The sequence below is a fragment of the Mobula birostris genome, chromosome 26 (assembly GCF_030028105.1).
Source record: "Mobula birostris isolate sMobBir1 chromosome 26, sMobBir1.hap1, whole genome shotgun sequence".
NCBI classification, from domain to species: Eukaryota; Metazoa; Chordata; class Chondrichthyes; order Myliobatiformes; family Myliobatidae; genus Mobula; species Mobula birostris.
Genome location: NC_092395.1, coordinates 500,972 through 513,577, shown reverse-complemented (window position 1 = coordinate 513,577; position 12,606 = coordinate 500,972). Strand labels below are relative to the sequence as shown.

Genomic DNA, 12,606 nt, shown 5'->3' with positions numbered 1-12,606 from the left:
GCGGAAAGGATTATTGGTGTGAAGCTGCCCTCGATCCAGGATTTATATGCATCTACAGTCAGGAAGTGAGCAAGCAGCATCATTGTAGACCCATCACATCCTGGACATCACCTGTTCCAACTCCTTCCTTCTGGTAGGCGCTTTAGATCACTGTATGCCAGGACAAATAGGTACAAGAACAGTTTCTTTCCGTATGCTATCAGTCTTATGAACACTTGAATTTTAGTCTATTATAAACCAAGTTCACCTGTACATACACAGGGATACCTCATTGTATATAGTTCATGATTATTTGCACTATTGTTTTGTTTGCTTTTTGATTCTGTGCAGCGAGAGCTCAGGGAAACCGGCATCAAATTCCCTGTATGTGTCCACATACTTGGCGATAATAAAGGATTCTGATTCTGATTCTGATCTGCAAAGGGTTTTGTATCACGTTCAAGAGAAAAGCTGATTGGGAGTTGTGGTTAATGTGTGCCCGCCCTCCCAACACTGGGCCTTCTGTCCCTGGAACTCCCTTTCCCAAATCTCTGCACTCCTCAATCTCCCACTCCTCCTTCTCCATTCAAATCAAGTTCAAGTTCAATTGTCATTCAACAGTACAGGAAAACAGCCAAACAAAACAGCATTCTGCTCGGGCTGAGGTGCAAAGCACAAAGCACTACCTTGTGTAATAGTCAGCCTCTTCCTCACTCCCTGGCCTCTCCCTATTCGGTGCTTGGTACATTTTCCTTCCAGAACCTTTGCAACTCCTTGTGATGTTTCTTGGAGGTGTCGGGTGCTCTCTGGATGTTAGTTGCTGTTTGTGGATTGGGGCAGAAGAATGTTTTCTTATGCTGAGATATTGGACACTTCCATTACAAGGTGTTCAGCGAATAGAGACTAAGTAGATTAGTTCAGAGTGACACGCACAGACAGAGCAATGATTGAATGAGCACCGATTGTATTGAACTTTGTAGATTGCATTGCCAATTTGCTTGGGGATTTGCCTCCTTGTATCTGGCCCCAAATGTGTCTTCCATTTTAATAAGTTTACATTTCAAGTCACCAGGGTATGTCAATTTTCTTTTTTTTTAATTCTCATTTCAGTCATATTTTCTTTAAAAATAGCTAATTAGAACAGTGACTATAGTAGCTACAGAAATACTTTATTGGTTGTGAAGTAACAGGCTGCCCTGTGGTGGTGAAAATGGTCTTGAACTGTCAGAGCCTCTCTTGGTTAAATAGTAATTGATTGCCTTGTAAGAAGTGTGGGCTTCAAAACATTTCCCATGTCTATTACTTTTAACAATAACCTATGACTCCATTGCTCCTGCCCTTTACACTTCCCACTCTCTCCTTCACTTTCCTTCCTGACCACCTCCCTCCCCCCACCCAACGCCATAACAGTAACCAGATTCTCTTTCCTTCAGCACAAAGCTGGGAGTTTCCTGTCTGCTGGTTACACTGAGTGGATCAACGGACCAGGCTGGAGCAGATCGACAGAATGGTTCCTACTTCATTGGACAATTTAGGACAGTGTGAAGATGTACAATCTAAAGCTAACGTCCTTTATCTACTGATATGTGAACCCTTGCTCCATAAGTGGCACTGATGGGTAAGTGTTCAAGTCCCAAAAATCCTAGGCTGACTATTAGGTTACAGGAAAGATGTCATTAAGATTGAAAGAGTACAGAGAAAATTTACAAGGATGTTGCTGGAACTGGAGGACCTGAGTTATAAGGAAAGATTGAATAGAGTAGGACTTTATTCCTTGGACCATAGAAGAATGAGGGGAGATTTGATAGAAACATAGAAAACCTACAGCACAATACAAGCCCTTCGGCCCACAAAGCTGTGCCGAACATATCCTTACCTTAGAAATTATCTAGGGTTACCCATAGCCCTCTATTTTTCTGAGCTCCATATACCTGTCCAGGAGTCTCTTAAAAGACCCTATTGTATCCGCCTCCACTACCGTCGCTGGCAGCTCATTCCACGCATTCACCACTCTCTCCGTAAAAAACTTACCCCTGACATCTCCCCTATACCTACTTCCAAGCATCTTAAAACTGTGCCCTCTTGTGTAAGCCATTCCAGCCCTGGGAAAAAGCCTCTGACTATCCACATGATCAATGCCTCTCATCATCTTATACACCTCTATCGGGTCACCTCTAGGATAGAAGCAGACAAAATTGTGAGGGGTATAGACAGGGTAAATGCAAGCAGGCTTTTTCACTGAGGTTGGGTGAGACTATGGTGATGGGTTAATGGTGAAAGGTGAAATGTTTAAGGGGAAGAGGATGGGAGACTTCTTCACTCAGAGGGTGGTGGTAGTGCGGTATGAGCTGTGGGTGCAAGTGGTGGATGTAATTTTGATTTCAACAAATAAGTGAAGTTTGGATAGGTACATGGACGGGAGGGGTATGGAGGGCTTTGATGCAGATGCAGGTCAATGGGACTAGACAGCTAAATGGTTTGGCATGGAGTGGATGGGCTGAAGGGCTTGTTTCTGTGCTGTAGTTTTCTATGACTCTGCAGCACTGAAGGAGAACTGCACTGTGGAAGAAGACATATGCCAGACATGACATTATGTGGAGATTCCATCTGCTGTTTAAAGATGTCTCAACATCATCAGTGGTAACTCAAGGCAAAACCTCAGATGTTCTTTAAATAGATGAAGGAAAGAGAGAGTGGGTTGTATCAGAGAGCAAAAAAAAGCAATCCATTAGACATTGGGGAAAATTTGTAAAATTTAGCATTTACCACAGAGAAAGGGAAAATTCAAAGGAGAAGAATAAGTATTGGGAATGTTGAGACCATGGAGGATGTGTTGAAAGATCTGGCAACACTGAATGCAGAAATATATCTCTCCTAAATCTATTTGCCCAAATCTTGGGTCTACAGTATGTCTCCTAGTTCTAGTCTCACCTACCAGTGGAAACAACTTCTCTGTCTCTGTCTTATCTATTCCTTTAATAATTTTATGTTTCCATGAGACCCCCTGTCAATCTTCTGAGTTCCAACAAGTATAGTCCCAGGTGACTCAATGTTTCCTCACAGGCTAAATCCCTTCATCTCTGGAATCAAACCCGTGAACCTCCTTTGCACTGCCTCCAAAACCAATATATCCTTCCTCCAGGAAGGCGATCAGAACTGCACATGGTACTTATGGTGCTGCCTCACTAGTGCCCTGTAGAGTTGTAACATAACCTCCCTGCTCTTAAATTCACTCTCCCTGGCATGGCTAACAATCCATAAGACCATAAGACATAGGAACAGAATTAAGCCATTCAGCCCATTGATACTGTTCCATATTTGCCTTCTTGATAACCTGTTGCACATGCAAACCAACCTTCAGTGATTCATGGAGCAGAAGCCATCAGGAGAAAGGCGACCTGATCAGATGAGTGGGGAAGGCTGTGGTAATGAACTTGGGAAGGGGGAAGGGTGAAGGTGATGGACTTTGGGAGGGAAAGAGAGAGGTGATGCACTTGGAAACGTGGAAAGGTGATGGTGATGTTCTTTGGGTGGGAGAAAGTTGACGTGATGCTCTTGGGAAGGGGAAAAGTGAAGATGATGCACTTTGGGAGGGGGAAGAGTGAGGTGATGGACTAGGGAAGAGGAAAAGGTGAAGGTGATGATCTTTGGGATGGGGAAGGTGAAGGTGAGGCTCTTTGAGAGGTGAAGTGATGCACTTGGATAGGGGGAAGGCAGGAAACACGTGATAATCAGCGATAGAGAGGTATTGAAAGAGGCAAGATAAAACTGAAAAACACAGCGAGTGGTCCTGGCTTGTACCTTGTAGATATCAGAAAGGTTTTTGGGTCAGGAGATCAGTCACTCACTGCAGACTCTGGCCTGGTCTGACAAACTAGGACTGATGTGTCTAGTCAGCCTGAGCCGTTAGCCGGTGAGGACACAGGGAATTTTTGGTGATGATCATGGGTAGTGTCAAGGGTAGGTGGTCCCTTGTTGGAAATATGGTGATCAGTTTGATTCTTGTCGGTGAGTGTCAGGGTGTGGCAGATATGATGGTGTACACACCTGTGATCAGTTTGAATGCAGCCAGTGTCGGGGTGCTGAACCAGAAACATGTTCGAAGAAAATGGGATTGATCTAAAATGGGCTGGCACTAGCTGATGGGCCGATTGGCATCTTCTCCCCTACACTAATTCTGTAATTCCAAAATTTCCCCCTATACTAATAGAGAATGAGTGACGCACATGGAATTCAATACAAGAGCGCCGAGAGCTATGGTTTTAGTCTGGGGTTGGCAGGACAGGTAGGTCCGACACCGCACAACCGGGATGCGGTATCGCACGGAACTGGGCTCCGTACACACTCATTATTTGTGAATCTCGCAGGAAGCAGTGGCGGTTGCTGGGCGCGTGTGACCCTGAGGTGCGAACTGAGGTTTAGTATAGTGGCTCCTTGGGCGCAGCAAGTCTAGTTGGTCCTTCACAGTACCAGAGACCTGGCTTCAATCCCGATCTCTATCTGCGTGGAGTTTGCATCTTCTCTCTGTCAGCCCGCGGGTTTCCCTCACGGAGCTCCGGTTTCCTCCCACGTCCCAAAGAATGCACGGGCTCTGTGGCTTAATCGGTCACCTGGCGTGTTGGGGTGTGGCCGAATCCAGCGGGTTACACAGAGCATAAGGCTGGAACTCGGTTCTCACTGCTGACGACAGGAACGAGGGGGACTTGAGTGTTTGGATGTGGGATTCGTATAGCATTACTGGGTGGCTGTTGGCCAGCAGGGTCACGGTGGGCTGAATGGCCTGTTCCTGCTTCTGTCTCTCCCTCACTCCGCGCATAACTCTGATTAGACCTTTTCACCATGTCCACGCTGACAACTCCGCGTGGCTTCTGAAGGGGAGCGGCGCTCTCTCAAGGTGTGAGAAACAGCAGAAAGACCATTTGGCCCCTCGACACTAAACCAGGACTAGTCTGTACTCACGGGGACCCTTCACCCTCGCGACTTATTGACAATCTGTGCCCGAAACATACCCAAAGTCATATAAATTAGAATTCAGGGTCTCCTTATCACCAATCACCTTATGTGCGGACACTCCTGTGCCTAGAGTCACGTTATGGACGTACAATCAATCTATGTATATAAGGTACCTTATGTTTTATATTTATTGTGTGCTTTTTAAAATAGTTATTGTGTTCTTTATTCTTTTGTGTTTTTTTTTGTGCTGCATCGGATCCTGAGTAACAATTATTTCGTTCTCCTTTACACTTGTGTACAGGAAATGACATTAATCAATGTTGAATCTCTCCCTCACAGACGCTGCTCGCCAGTTGGGGTCCTCTGACAAATTGTGTGTTGCTCCAGATAGAGTCTCCCCACGCAGACCCCCATTCCCGAGTTAAGAAGGCAACTACTGGCCCAGGTGAGAGGTTGCTTCCCCCTCCCACTTCTTTCCGTGACGGATCCCGCCGCAACCTACCCCAGTAGCGTGGCCTGATGTCTCCAGGAACGGTTAGAGTGGAAACACCACAATCCCTCCCCTCCGGGATCATCACTGGGGCGGTTTACCAGCGCCTCCCTCCCCACACCCACCATCACCTTCGTGTTCCGTGTGTGGGAGCTTGCTGTGCATTACCTTCTCCGCTGTACTGTCCCACTATCGAGCGGCACTACATAAACGCAGAGAGGGGTTTTGTTCGGTTGCTGGGGAGTGCGCAGCGCGGTCCCGGTCGGGGAACCGTGGGCGGGGGCGCGCTCTGACTGACTGGGCGCCGGCTTTGTTCGCCGGGGGTGTCGGCGCCGCCGGCTGCATCAACCTGCACAGTCCCGTCTCCGCGCTGCAGGCGCCGCACGTCAGCCCCCGTCGGGCAGGGACAAGTCCGGTACACTCCTCCACGCCCGTGCAGGATCCCACGCAGCAGAAATCGGCAGCGCTCTGGTCGGGAGAGCGGTTCGATCAGCGCGGTCCGAAGCCCGAACATCTTGGACGAGAGCAGCGGCTCTCGTAGCCTCGGTATGTGAAGTCCATTCTTCTGTAGGTCGCCGCCGGGCAAGGGGCCGGACCGGGCAGTCACTGAGCGGCTGTCCAGCTGCGCTCCGCAGTGTCCAGGGTCGCGCTGCCCAAGTGACCGCTTCCCGGGTCCCTTCTCTTAACGACTCCGTTTTTTATTGGGGGTGGTGAGGGGGGGGGGGAGAGTTGGCAACGGAACGGGTTGTCATCATGATTTACGGTGTCGGTACGGCCGGGGGTGTCAGACCTATGATGGGATCACCCTCGTCCCCGTACCTGTCCTGAGTCACACCGGGACACGGGAAAGGAACCGTGGCAGGGGAAGAGGGATGTGGGGAAGAGAAAAGAAGAGATGTGGGTTTGAAAACGAGACTGAGGGAGAAACGGGCAGCAACAAAGGGATTAAGGTATCAAACAAAAGATGCCGCCGCTGGGAGGAGGAAGCGCGGACCGCTCGCTTGATACCCCCTCTCTCTAGCCCGGGATCGATCTCCATTGCTGGTTTCTGCCGCTGTCCGCCGTGTCCGAATCCCTGCATCTCCGGCAGGGTGCAGCGGGACTCGGAGCCAGGCAAAGTTGCCCGCTGAGCTGGCTGCTGTTACCACCAGATGTGGACACAAGTGCCCGCTCTACCGGCTGCTGTCGCCGCCAGATGTGGAAAAGTGTCCACTGAACTGGCTGTTGTCGCCAGATGTGGAAACCAGATCACCGCCCGATGTGGAGAGGGTCCACTGAACCGTCTGCTGCCACCACATCTGGACACAGGGTGCCCGCTCAGTGGGTTAAGGGGCCTGTGTAAATTGCCCCTCCCTGTAGAGCAATGGGGAATGTGAGAAGACTGAAGTTCATGGAAAGCTAGTGGGAAATAGGATTCTTCTGTGAGCTAGCAGAGGTTCGATAGACGGAACGGTCTCCTTCCGATCGGCGGCCGTTCGCTAGATGTGAGAGATGGCGAGCTGCACTTTTCATTGTGTACGTTGTTCGGAATTAACTGAACTCGTAAGTACATGATGCCCATTTAAATTCACCCATCATGGATGGGAAAAGCACGGGAGGTGGTTCGCGGCCCTTCGCATTCCGTGCAAACCCAACAACTCTGCCGGGGTGCTCCCTTGTCTAGAAACAGCGGTTCAGCAGCGCCCTTTGGACCGGTTGTGTGGAGCTGAGGGGTTGCCCTGTGTCTCCCGTGTTACAGCAAACAATTCCTGAGCTCGGATATTATCCTATTGCTGCCGGAACGCTCCACACCAGCTCCAGATTCCCGTTAAAACCGCTTCAATTCCTGCGCCCGTTCCCCAACGAGCGGAGAGCAGTCTTTTCAAACAGCCTTTCTGTCGCGATTGAACGGAAATTATTATTATCAGCATTATAATAGTAAGCACATTAAAAATAAATAAATAAGATAGCTTGTGTACATAGATTGATTGTATGTCCATAATGTTTGCTCTTGTGTGCTGGGGCAGCAGGCTGAGGGTAGCAGACACCAACAGAATCAACAAACTCATTCGTAAGGCCAGTGATGTTGTGGGGATGGAACTGGACTCTCTCATCGTGGTGTCTGAAAAGAGGATGCTGTTTTATTTGCATAACATCTTGGACAATGTCTCCCATCCACTACATAACGTACTGGGTGGGCACAGGAGTACGTTCAGTCAGAGACTCATTCCTCCGAGATGCAGCACAGAGCGTCATAGGAAGTTATTCCTGCCTGTGGCCATCAAACTTTACAACTCCTCCCTTGGAGGGTCAGACACCCTGAGCCGATAGGCTGGTCCTGGACTTATTTCATAATTTACTGGCATAATTTACATATTACTATTTAACTATTTATGCTTCTATTATTATTTATTATTTATGGTGCAACTGTAACGAAAACCAATTTCCCCTGGGATCAATAAAGTATGACTATGACTATAAATTGATGCCAGGCACAGGAGTGTCTGTCTGTAAGGGGACTGACGGGAAATGATAACGTAGTGGTAGTTGGGGGTGTGGAGGGGTGAGTTAGTGGGTGGAGGTGTTGATCAGATCTGGAGTGGTTACGGATCTCCTGGTTGCTCCCGCAGCCGGATCCACGTATGGCTTTTCTGCACAGCCGTTCCCCCAATCCATAAACCCACCGGCACATCATCTCATTACCCTGGAACCCGAAGTGAAAGTGTGCAACCCCTTTCTCCCTGCTGGAACCCTGCGCACACAGCGAGCTCATCACTGTTGTTGCAACATATTTCGCACTGTGACCACCGACTCTCACCACCAGCTTCAACAGCCCCATCTCTCAGTTGCTACCTCTCCAATCCCAGCCACCCCGCCTGGACCGCAGGCCCTCAGCCGATGGTCTTCTCCCCCTACTTAATTGTCAGACTTAACAAACAGGTCGGCAAATAGTTGCTGAACATGGAACAATACAACACACTGCAGCCCTAAGGCTCAACCCAATCTAACATCAATCTTACCTTCTCCTCTTACATAGCCCTCCGTTTTTCTTTCATCCATTTGCCTATGGAAGAGCCTCTTAAATGTCCCTAAAGTATCTGTCTCTTCCACCACCCCTGGATCAGACTATTTCACATTAGACTTTGCTCTCTAATGCCTAGTGAAAGGCTCTCTACCCTCCCAGTCTGTGCCTTGACCTCTGCTCAAACAGTTTTCTCTCATCTCAAGCACGGGTTTTTTACTTCAGCTAAGCACAGGCAAGCCTTGTTCTTGGACATCTCCCTGTGCTGAACCCATCCAGGTTGGGGTCTAGCCTGACCTTTACCTCCTGCCTGCACCATAGTCATAGAGTTTGGTCATGTAGAATCTCTCTGAACCCACTGAGGATATGTCTCAAAGCCTGTTTGCCCTCCCCTGTGTTCAGTCCCCCTCAATGCCTCACTGCCCAGCTTGATCCCCAGTCAATGACTGTGTCCTAGTGTCACCTTTAGGGAGCCAAACAATGCAGGCAGGAAGGTGGAGGAACTGACAGAGGGCACAGATAATGACAGAGTGGTGGGGCAGAATGAGTTCCAAAAGGGGAAAGTAAAATTGGCAATAGGCAGAAATTTGAGTGGATTTCCCAAGAAAGGCCGGTCTGGGGTTCGGGGAGAATGGAGGAAAGGTTTAACAGAACACCATTAGACCATAAGACATAGCAGCAAAATGAGGCAATTTGGCCCATTGAGTCTGTTCCACAATTCCATCATGGCTATTTATTATCCTTCTCAAACTCATTCTCCTGCCTTCTCACCGTAACCTTTTACACCGTGACTAATCAAGAACTTAAAAACCTCCACTTTAAATATACTTAATGACTGCCTCCACAGCCATCTGTGGCAATGAATTCCATAGATTCACTACCCTTTGACTAAAGAAATTCTTCCTCTTTCTGTTCTAAATAGATCTCCTTCTATCCTGTGGCCATGCCTTCTGATCCTAGACTAATCCAACATGGGAAACATCTTTTTCATGTCCACTCTATCTAGGCCTTTCAATATCCAATAGGTTTCAGTGAGATTCCCTGCATTCTTCTGAACCCCAGCGAGTACAGGCCATCAAATGCTCCTCATACATGAACTCTTTAATTCTCAGAATCATCCTCCTGAAGGGGGGACAATACGATGGGACCATGGAAAAGGTTGTAGAACAGTAGAATCAGGCTGAATGGTTGTGTGTGTGTGTGTCCCCGTGTCCATGTGCCTGTATGTGTGTTTGCCTCTATGTTTGTATGTGTGCCAGTGTTTGTGTTTGTGTGTGGCTATGTGTGCATCTCTGTTTGTGTGTGTGTATGTGTGTTTGCCTGTCTGTGTGTGATTGTGTGTGTCTGTGTGTGCATATGTATGTGTGTGTGTATGTATGTGCCTGAGTGTGTGTCTGTACCTCTGAATGTTTGTGAGTGTGTGTATGTGTCTGTGCGTCTGAATGTGTGTGTGAGTGTGTGTATGTGTGTATGTCTCTGCGTGTGTGTGTTCAACCTCAGTCTGTGGAATTATTTTCATTGCTTTGGGCTGAGATTGTGGACAAGATTGTCACAGCCTAGTCTGAGTAATGGGCCTTTGCGTTCTATCTCTCCGTATCTCCACACTTCACCGCTCAGTGAACAACTGCTCCTTTGATTGGAGTCAGTTGTGCTTTTAATAATTCCAGCCATGTCGTGGGACACACTGTGAATGTTAAGTTGAAAGAAGCCTGGCCAAGCCATTTACAGGTTTTGAAGGAGTGAAAACCAACCTTGTTCTGCTCTGCTGATTAGAGAAGAGTCAGACGTCTTGAGGACTTGACCAACTGGTTGAATGATGTCATGCCTGGTCTGTTGTGTTAATGAGAAAACAGAAGAAAATATTTTAAGTATCTCCCTGTGGAATATTAGCCAGCTCCCTTCCCCTTTCCCATCACCTATCCACCTAAAACTCTGCCTGGACAGAACTCCTCCATACCCTGTTTCATGACTACTCTTTCAATGTGTTGTAGGATAGGGGTGGTAACCTGGGGTATATTCTGTCAGCCCTGGGCATTTATCTATCCTAACTTTTTTCAAAGTTCCAGCACATCCTTTTTCTTAACGTCGACATGTTCCAGTATATCAACCTGTTCTACACTGTCGTCACATTCAAGTTCCCTCTCACTCGTGAATACTGAAGCAAAGTATCCACTAAGGTCCTCCCCTACCTCCTCTGACTCCTGGCACATGCTTCCTTTTCTATCCTCGATTGGTCCTACCCTCACTCTAGTCATTCTGATGTTCTTCCCGAACATGTAGAATGCCTTTGGTTTTTGCTTAATCCTACTCACCAAGGCCTTCCCATGTCCCCTAACTCTCCAAAACACATTCTTACGTTCCTTCCTAGTTGCCTTGTAGCTCTATCTGATCCTTGCTTCCTCAACCTTTAAGTAAGCTTCTTTCTTCCTCTTGACTAGATGTTTCACATCTCTTGTTAACGATAATTCCTTCACTGGACCATCCTTTCTCTGCCTCAGTTGGACAAGCCTATCCAGAACCCCATGCTAGAGCTCCCTAAACAACCTCCACATTTCTGTTGTGCCTGTCCCTGAGGACATTCATTCTCAATTTGCACTCCAGGTTCCTTCCCAATAGCATCATAATTACCCTCCCCCAATTAAATACCTTTCCATACTGTCTGCTCCTATCCTTGTCTGAGACTATGGTAAAGGGGAGGGAGTTGTGGTTACTGTCTCTGAAATGCTCACCCAGTGAGAGATCTATCACCTGACCTGGTTCATCACTGAGTAGCAATCCAATATGCCCTCACCTCTAGTTAGCCTGTTCACATATTTTGACAGGAATCCTTCCTGAACACACCTAACAAGTTTCACCCCATCTAAGCCTTCTGCCCTCAGGAATTGCAGTCAATATAAGGGATTTTGAAATCACACATTCATTGTGAAAGTCCTACCCTTAATTGTCATCCCAAGATGCACATCCAAATTAAACTTCATCTGCTATTCCTCGGCCCACTTCCCCAGCTGATCTAGATCCCTCTGTAAACCCTGATTACCATCTTCACTGTTGATGGCACCTTTCTTTTTCAAGTCATCTGCAGACCCACTAACCATGCCTTGTACATTTTCATTTAAATCATTAATATAGATGACAAATAACAATCGGCCCTGAACTGACCCCTGAGGTGCACCAGTAGTCATGAGCCTCCAGTCTGAAAAACAATTTTTCACCATCTCCTCATTTCCTACCATCAAGCCAGTATGTGTCCAATTAGCCAGCACCCCCTAAATCCCATATAGTCTAATTTTCCATATCAGTTTCCCATGAGGAACGTCATCCAAGTCCACATTGAACACGTGTATTGCTCTGCTCACACATAGAAATCGCCTCTTGGCCTCCCAGTCAGCAGGAGTCCAGGTTTCGATGCATAAACTGCATGTTACACCTCTGCCCTGGGAGTGTCCCATCAACAGGAGACATCATCCCCTGTGTCTTGGACAGGATGTGTGTCACAGCAAAGGTGCTCACAGGACATTCACGAAACAATGTCAGCATTAGAATCAAGAAAGATAGAACAAAGTTTGCTTTAAAGTTCAAAGGACATTTATTATCAAAGTATGTACACAGTATACAACCCTGAGATTTGTCCTCCTGCTGGCAGCCATGAAGCAAAGAAACACCATGGAGCGTGTGTGTGTGTGTGTGTGTGTGTGTGTGTCCCCCATCAACAGGAGACAGGATGAACCTATTTAAACAAAACATCAAACACCCAACATGCGAAAAAAATCAAATTGTGCAAACAGCAGAAAGTGAGGAGATAACAAACAGAATATTAAACATCAAAGTGCCAAGTCCCCAAAACCATTTGGGAGTAATAGCCACTGAGTAAGTTCAGTTTAGAGTTGTGTCAATGACTGCAGGCTTCAGCCACAGAGCCTGTTCTGCACCAACGTGTCTCAATCAAATTGTGCAAATAGCAAAAAAAAGAGTAACCAGAAACACATGGACCATGAACTGCAAAGTTGTCCAAAAACGAGTCCACAGCTGTGAAACATGTTCAGCACTGCGGTAATTAAAGTCATGGCTGTGTGGATTTGGAATTGGTTTGCCCACAGAAGAATAGGTGGTTATAGATGGAGTATATTCTGCCTGGAGGCTGGTGACCAGTGGTGTTCCACAGGGATCTGTTCTGTGACCCCTG

At 47.4% G+C, this 12,606-nt stretch overlaps 1 protein-coding gene across 2 annotated transcripts in view; it reads left to right on the top strand.

Moving 5' to 3' along the window:
* The first annotated feature begins 1,517 nt into the window (after positions 1 to 1,517).
* ncanb (neurocan b) overlaps positions 1,518 to 12,606 on the top strand; it is a 345,873-nt gene continuing 334,784 nt past the window's right edge. For both annotated transcript variants that reach the window (XM_072244299.1, XM_072244300.1), the window contains exons 1-2: positions 1,518 to 1,597; positions 5,272 to 5,377. The gene's annotated coding sequence lies outside the window, so the exon portion shown is untranslated. The remainder of the gene's footprint in view (positions 1,598 to 5,271; positions 5,378 to 12,606) is intronic.